The sequence below is a fragment of the Corvus kubaryi genome, unplaced genomic scaffold (assembly GCF_017639235.1).
Source record: "Corvus kubaryi isolate FWS band 111438036 unplaced genomic scaffold, C.kubaryi_AGA036_p1.0 37387, whole genome shotgun sequence".
NCBI lineage: Eukaryota > Metazoa > Chordata > Aves > Passeriformes > Corvidae > Corvus > Corvus kubaryi.
In genome coordinates, this window is record NW_024581129.1 from 7,888,180 (window position 1) to 7,896,394 (window position 8,215).

Consider the following 8,215-nt stretch of genomic DNA (forward strand, 5'->3'; position numbering starts at 1 on the left):
GGAGCAGAGAGGAGCAGGTAAGAGGTGCTTGAAGCCTGATTTTAAAGGTGGTCTTGGTCCCGCACAAAGGTGGCCAGGGTGGGTGTCTGGCACAAGAAATGGAACAATTTCAGTTTCAGGTCCAGGTCTGTCAGGAGTTACAGGGGCTGGGATCACTCCCATGGGCATCGCTGTGCTGGACCCTCGTGCCACTGCAGAGGGACCCCCGGTGTGGGATTAACAGGGAGCCCCCTGCTCCCTGCCCAGCCTCCCCTGTGCACCGCCTGCTCCGTGCTTTGCCCCACCCACAGAGCAGTTAATGGTTGTTGATCGCAGCGTGCTCGGTACTCCTTGAGGCTCTGGATGCTCTGTGAGGCTCTGGATGTGGTGCAGAACTCTCCAGTCTCCGGGGATCTCGTGGCATTTTGCCCAGATGGCACTGATCTGTGCCTCAAGGACACAACCCAGCACCAACAGCTCTGCGCAGCAGCACCAGAGTGACTGATGAAGCCAGAGCACTCCTTCTTCTCTGCTAAAAGGGAAGAAAAGCTCCTGGAAATGCTGGAAATTCTGCCACCCGCTCCCTGTCGCCTCCACAGATGAGCCGGCTCCCGGCCTGGCTTGGTTGGTGTGGGGGCAGTGCCGGCGGTGTGCCGGAGCCCCGCTCCCAGATAGGAGAGGCCGTGCTTGGGCAGGGCAGGTAGGTGAGATGTCCCCACCATTCCCACCATTCCCTGGTGCAGCTGTGCCCAGCTCTGCTGCCAGCCTCATCCTGGCATCACCCTGGCCCAGGTTCAGCCGGTGGTGCCGGGGCTGTCCAGCATGAGGCTGGGGTGTGGTGCAGGACATCGGCCGAGCCACCAGTGCAGGACAGCGGCTGGCACAGCTACAGGGGCTCGGCCAGGGCAGAGGTGTGGAATGTGCAGGAGCCCGACACTGGCTTTGGCTGTGTCCACCATGTCCTGGACATCCCAGCAGCATGAGGAGGGGACTGGAAGAGGAGGGGACTGAAACCAGCTCCCACTCCACCCACAGCCTGTGCATGGAGAGAGGTGTGGGAAGCACTCCAGGGACTCCACTCTGGGGGCTTCAGCTCCCCCTGAACCAACTCACCCTATGCTGACAGCGCCAGAGGTGTTAAATCCTGCCCTTTTTGGGCTACCAGCTCCAGGGAGCCACCCACACTGAGCTCAGTGGGGGCAGCATGAGGGACAGCGTGGTGGTGACTTGGGTATAATTTGGGATGTGCTTTCCTGCCCTTGTGCTGCAGTCATGGAGGGCAGGGTCTTCACGGTGTGCTGGGGGAAGAGAGGGAAGGGTGTATTCCCACGGTGGAGCCATGCCAGCAGCCCTGGCCACCGGACCTGCTCTGTCCTTCCCAGCTGGGACTTCTCTATGCACTAGCTGACTGGAGCCAGCAGAGAGGACTTGGGGACAGGAGCAGCCCAATCCTGTGTGGGAATGGGCTGCTCTCTATGCCCTTGTGCTTTGGCAGGTGTGTTTCCATGTTTGGAGGAACAGAGCTGACCCGGGGTACGGGGCAGCAGCTGTGACCCCCAATCCCTAGAGCTGGGCACTCAGCCAGGCTGGCACCATGGAGCTGGCCCATGGGCACCCAGAGCTGCAGGTTGTCTGATCCCAGTGGTTTTCCACCCTTTTGTCTCCCCAGAGCAGGATGTTGCTGGCATTGATCCCTCCTCCCCACTGGCTGTGCCGGTGCCTCTTGCACCGGAGTCCTCGTGATGCTGCGGGAGCCGCGAGCACATTCTGGCGGCAGCAGCTCCCGGATTAACCCAGGGCCCCCGGCACACCCCAGGATGGGGGTGAGGCACCAGCACTGACACCTCACGCACAGCGAGGCTCTGGCACGGCCACCACTGCTCTAACAAACCCTGTGCCAGTGCTGCTGGTGCCAGGAGTGCCCGGCACCCTCTGCAGGACCCCCGCTCCCCGCTATGCATGAGCTGATGGAACACAACATGAAAACTGGGTTTGTCTCTCTCTCTCTTCCCCTTTTCCCTGGCATGTGACCAGTGGGGTGTTCCCTCGCTGCAGTTCTCGAGAGCCCGTAGCTGCAGCCAGCCCTCTCCCGCGGCTGCATGTGCCGGGAATGCCAATGAAGCCCCGGCTCACCACACACGCACTGCAGCGCGCATCCATCCGGAATGCAGAACAGCTGATGGGTGGAGGAATCGAGGGAGTTATGCTGGAGCTGTTGTCCAATTAGTTAAACTAATTGTGAGCAAGGAGGGCTGGCAGGTACCCACAGCCTCCCCACCGACACACTCCAGGGCCGGACCTTGACCCTCTCCACAGAGCCGGGGTTTCCGATTCTGCTGCACTGCTGGATTTCCAGAGGGAAAATTTTTCTATTTATTTCCCTGATCTGTGCATCAGCATGCAGGCAGAACTGGGGTGGAATTCCAGCCTATTGATGGCCAGCGGGGCCGTGGCTGGTTTGTAACCCTGTCCTTGTACCGAATCTCACATCCCTGTGCCCTGCCACCTGCATTTGGGATGTCGTGACAATCCCATTGTTGCCAATAGGGTGAGCAGCCCCTCTGGTCCCACTGAAGGAAGGTCGGTCAGGTGCGGAGGGGGAAGATATTTGTTTGTGGAATTGCAGAAATGTATGTGCCCTGCTATTTTCTGCTTGAAATTAAGAAAATTTCAAAGAATGCAAAATTCTGCTCTTGATACGGCAGGGACAAGCCTTTGGAAGTATCCTGTGCTATTTCTGGCTGGGAAAAAAATACATACATAGACATTTTAAAATATAAGTGTGTACATGTAGATATATTAGGGTTCTAGGGCGGCAGGGTGGGGCCCAGCCTGGTGCCTTCTCCAGCCGTTGGGATGGGTGGGCGCTTATTGAGCCCCACGTCCCTCCCGCGCTGCTGTGACAGATTCCAGCTTGACTGAGGCACAAACACCAACCCACAACAGCAGCGTGGATTTGGTTATTAACAAAGGACGGATTCAGCCAGTGCTGGCACCGCTCCAAGCGCAGGAGCTGCTGAGGAGCGTGGAGGGTGTATTAAATATTCATCAAAATCTTGGCACTTCATTCCCATCTCTTGCTCTCCCGCCCCCTCCCCTCGAAATTATTTGGTCCTAAAGGTTAGAAGCCCGCTTCGAAAATTAATTATTTCATTAACCCCTTTATAAATTAGGTTTTTTCAACTAAGTTTTTTAGGGTCAACGCAAAATGGGTCGTGGTGGCACTTCCTCAGCTTTGCTCATTACGTGAGCCCTGACCCCAGCACGTGATGGTGCGACCGATGCTCGCGGCAGCATGTGACCCTAAATGCTACGTGAGCTCAAAAAAAAATAATAATAATAAAAAAAAAATTTAAACAAAAAAATATCAGCAGGTTTGCCTCTGCCTTCACCTGCCCGGCGTGGCGGAGCCGTACCTGCTCCGTGCCGCCGCGGCGCTGCCAAGCCCTGCCCTCCGCGCCGGCGCCACGGCTCCCCATTCGGTGAGTGAACAGACACTTCCAGCAATTAATTGGCGCTGCCGCGTGGTTCATTATCATGCGGGGCACGCGTGGGCTCCGCCGCCTGCGGCCTCGCGGTGCCCGGGGGCTCGGGCAGGGGTCAGGCGTGAGGGCGGGCCGGGTTCTCCGGCGCGTGTCCGAGGCTCCGGCCTCCCGATGTCCTGGTGCTCCACAAAGGGCTCCTCGGGGCGGGGGTCAGGGCGTTCCGCGGCCGACGACTTTGCTGCCTCCGTGCCAGGGTTTAAACTGTGGCGTGTCCTGCGTGGGTGGGTTTGGGGGGCTGGTTCCTCTTCCTCTGCATCCAAGGGCGCTTGGTGCCGGGTGCTCAGCGGTGATGCTGGGTTGCCAGTCCCGAAGCGGCAGCTCTCAGACAATGCAGGTTTTATTTTAGTGCTCACCCGACGCCTTGCCGCTCCCCAGTGATGTCCCCAGTGATCTCCTGCTGATGTCCCCGCTGGGATAGGGCCACCCGCTCTCCCCCGATCGCTGCTGTGCGGGAACTGGGGCTGAATCCGTAATGCCGGGAAGCGGCCGGAGGGAGCCGGCTGCGGGCACTGCCGGCCGCCCATCATTAGGATGCAGGTCCATCGCCATCTCCCTGGAGACCATGGGAACAGAGGCCGGGTGAATCGTGTCTGGGGCGGCTGGCAGCCGTTCTGGGAGAGGGCAGCTGCGTGCCGGGGTGGCAATGAATTACTGCCCTGTGGCGGCTCGGCCTTTGTTCCCCCACTGTCAGCGCAGGAACGGGGAGCAGGGGAGAGAGCCCAGGGGAGCCGGGGCACGGCGGCAATGGCCGGCCCCGCGCATCTCTCGCACCCGCCTCAGGCTTAACCGCCAGTAGCAGCTTCATATTTTCTGTCCTTGAACTAATTATTCACGAAAGCTCTTTGGGGCTGACACCGATAGGAGCTGCCGTTCCGGTGCGGCGCTGTCGCGGCTGTGATCCCATATTTAACACTCGGGGCATTCCTGGGCGCTGCGAGCCCTTTGTGCCACTGAAGGGAGCCATATGTTGCAGAGGCATCTCTGAGGATCTTGCTGGAACAGCAGAGAAAGGGATTTCTGAGCGCTGCTGAATGCAGCTGCCAATCACCCGGCGTCCCGGCCGGGCGCCTTGTGCGCGCCTGGAATGTGCGGCGGCTGCTTCGGCAAACACGGGCTCATGTTTGGAGTCGGGATTTGCCATCTGGAGGAATGAGTTTCACCGGCTTTTAATTGGCACCAGCGTCCGCCCTGCCCTGCTCTCATGTTTGCTGCCGCTCCCGAGTCCGGCTCCTGTTTAATTCCCTCGGACGGACCGCGGCGGCGCTGCTGGAGGATGATTTTTCCCTGCTGCTCACACAGATTGTCTCTGCCTGGCAGGCGGCTGTCCCTGAGCACACCAACCAGTCACTGGTCCCCGCTCGCTCCTCCGCTCTCCCGCAGCACTTTGCTCACATTCTGGATTTTTGTTGTGTTTAATTGGCTCTGTAATAGCTTCATGGCAGGAATTCTGCTCCCATCAAAACCTGCTCCTGTGAATGCTCCCCTGTGGTAGAAGTGAGGTAAGTATGAGGGAGAGGATGTGGTGGAAGCCTCAGTACCAGCTTGGCACCCCCACATGCTGTGCTGCCCCTGTGTCCTGCGTCCAGCCCATAGGGTCTCACCTGTTGCTGCGGGCACAGCTCCTGGCAGGTGCCAGGACGTTGGCATCATGTCTCAGGGGTCAGGGTCACTCCTGGGTGCAAACCTCCAGCTGTGCACCAGCTGTGCTGGCTGGTAAGTGGGACAGCCAAATCCCACTGCAGCAGCTCCTCAAGTCACAAAGCCAGAGCCACCCCATGCAGGGAGACTTCCCCGCCTCTCCCCCTCCTCACTCCCGTTACTTCCCTCCCAGCCCTGGGGCCGACAGCACTGGGCCCAGCCCTGCCACTCTGTGCTCTGCTCCCATTGCTCCCCGCGGATCACGAGCTTCAGGGCTGCCCCCAGGCGCTTCTCTTCCAGGCCCTATTGCTGCTTCCAGTGCAGTTCATGTGCTGATCTCTCCTAAGGAACTGGGAGCCGCAGAGCTGGGAAGACACCTGATGCAAAGAGAGGGGGCAGCCACCTTCCATCAGCGAGCTGGGTGCCACCACCAGGGACCTTCCACCAGGACCTTCCTCCGGGACTAGGAACCAGACCTTTCCTCAAAATCTTCCCACGGGACCTTCCTGACTGTCACTCTGCAGTTCTCCCAAGTGCTCCATCCACACGGACCTTGTGCTGTGTGGCTCCCACAGCCGTTTTTGCTTCTGTTTGCTCCAGAGCTGTACGTGCTGCCAACGCTAAACCTTTGCACGAGAGCTGAACTCTGCAGGATACCAGGACTCTGCTGACAGACTTGTCCAGGACCCCAAGTTTCCCAGCCCTTGCAAAACCCAGAGCCAAGGAAGCACAGGACATGGACAGCTCAGACACTTAAGAACGAGTTCATCAGAGGCTGTGAACAAATGGTCGGTAATTAAGACCCCCAGCAAACACTGAGTTTGCTGCATGCAGCCCAGGGAGTCCGGAGGGGACGGGGTTGGGGTGAGCGGGCTGTCCCTGCTGTGTGCATTACACTGTGCATTACACATGCAGGACGCCTTTGGTCTGCTGACAGCAGGAGAAGGAGCCCACAGGATGCAGCCTCACCCTGACTCCTGCCTCAGGAAGCTGGACCACGATGGACTTCCAGGTTTGGCACAGGCCATTCTGCTAAGGCCGAGTGTCCTCACAGGGATCCACACCAGGTGCTTCCTGACCTGTCCACAGTGGACATGGAGAGCAGCTTCTTCCTTGCCGCTTTGAAGCAGGCTTTGTCTGTCACAGAGGGGACAGCAGCTGGTTCTGGGGATGGTTCATGCAGTCTTTGACCTGGTGTGGGACAGGGATGGATGGACCCCCAGCCAGAGGGGCTGTGGCAAGAGGAGTGGGGTGAGCTGCCGGGGTCTGCCCTGCACTCCTTGGACTGTGGTTTTATTCCTCTTCCTGCTTCTCTCACCCAAATGTGCAGGGTTGGGGCACCCGCTCCCCTCTCTGGGCTCATCACCAGCCAGGGGACAGCTGAGTCCAGACACTCCTCTCCAGGCATCCCCAGCCACTCCACCGGGTCTCCAGGATCCCCATCAAACCATCAGCACACAAAGCAGAGCTCTCCCTTTTGATTTAATAAGTATCTGGAAATGTCATAAAAGACGTGATAATAAAATATCAGATGCAGGAAAATGAGTAGCCAAAGGCATTGAAAAAAGGCACGAGAGTAAACGCAGTAGATTAAGACACTAATTCCCATTCCTTGTATGTTCTCCATCTTTCCTGTGTCTTGACAGACCGAAATAAATGCCCCCACTTCCCGGGAAGCACTATCTCCCTCTCCCTGCTGGATTGTCACCATGGGGTGCCCACAGCTGTAACAGCCCATTTATCCTCCAGATTCGATGCTTCATCACTTTCAAAGGAGAGGCTGGGCTGGCTCATCCCCGCTCCCACCGCCAGCACTTGCACTTAAAGGGCAAGTCGAGATTCCGATGGTAATGGCTAAATTTGATTTTTGTTGCTCTAAGGTATCTCTGCAAATTAAAGACTCAGTTTGTGCATTGTTTAGACCATGCAACAAAGCGACAGGAGCAAAAACAGAACCAGAAGGGAAAATAGTCTCAGGGATTTTGGAGAAGCCAGCAGGTCCTGCTGTAACTCTGTCACAGTGAGAGCTAGGTGGGGGATTTTCTTCCAAATGCAGCTTTGGAACAAATCAACAGCCAGTAAATTCCCAAGCCCTTCACAGTGCCGTGAAGGCAGGAGCAGGATCAGCAGCAAGGTGATGGATGTGTTAATGTTTTAACAGGCCAACCACCTCATAAATAATTTGCTGGGTTCTGGAGTAACTGACCTGGTCACAATGGCAATAAAGGGCCATCCCCTGGGCTCTGCTCCAGGGGTTCACAATCCTCCCATGGAAAGGCTTAAGTGGCTTTTAACAATATCTATTTTATATTGTCAGAGCCCAGTGCCCTGCTATTGCTGCCATCTGTGCAAACACCATCGCTTCGGCTCCAGGGATATTCCAGTTAAAAACCCCAGAAATGATCACTGAGTGTGACTGTCACAGCTGAGCTCTGTTTGCTCTGTGGGGAGCAGGGCCTGTGTGTGGAACATCCCTCTGGGAGCTCGGCTGGCTGAGGAGGGATGGAACCTCAGCAGTGCCCAGTCCAGGGGAGCATTGGAGGGTGACCAGCCTGGGGGACTTCACAGGAACCCACCAGGGATGGGTCCGCAGCCACCACCAGCTCTTCTGGGCAGCAGGAGCAGATGGAGCCCAGCTTGCAGTCAGGAGACTGGGCTTTCCCAGTGGATTCATCTGTGTACTGGGTATGCTGCTTCTGTACTGGGCAGTCCTCTCGTGTACTGAGTGTTCTGCTTAGATACTGGGTGTTCCTGGGACATACTGGGTATTCCTGTCATTTACCAGGTATTCCTCTTCTATATTGGGTATTCCTCTCCTATCCCAGATATCCTCATCCTACGCTGTGTCCCACTCTCCAGTGCTGGCACTGGGAGCAGCGTTGCTCGATGCAGGGCAGGGCTGCTGCTGTTTTCTTTGGGTTCCTCAGCCTTGCCATTGTGCGTCAGGCCAGTCACGGCATCTGCAGCTCTACCCACAGCCACAGTGTGATGCTTTTAGATTTCTCAGTGCTGTTTGTTGGTCAGTTCCCAAATTTTTCCCGGGTTACAGCAGG

At 57.3% G+C, this 8,215-nt stretch overlaps 1 long non-coding RNA gene across 1 annotated transcript; it reads left to right on the top strand.

Moving 5' to 3' along the window:
* Nucleotides 1-3,330: 3,330 nt before the first annotated feature.
* LOC121669126 lies at nucleotides 3,331-6,704 on the top strand. The gene is made up of 2 exons (XR_006017615.1): nucleotides 3,331-3,461; nucleotides 5,510-6,704. It is a non-coding gene; the product is annotated as an uncharacterized LOC121669126 (long non-coding RNA).
* The last annotated feature ends 1,511 nt before the right edge of the window (nucleotides 6,705-8,215 follow it).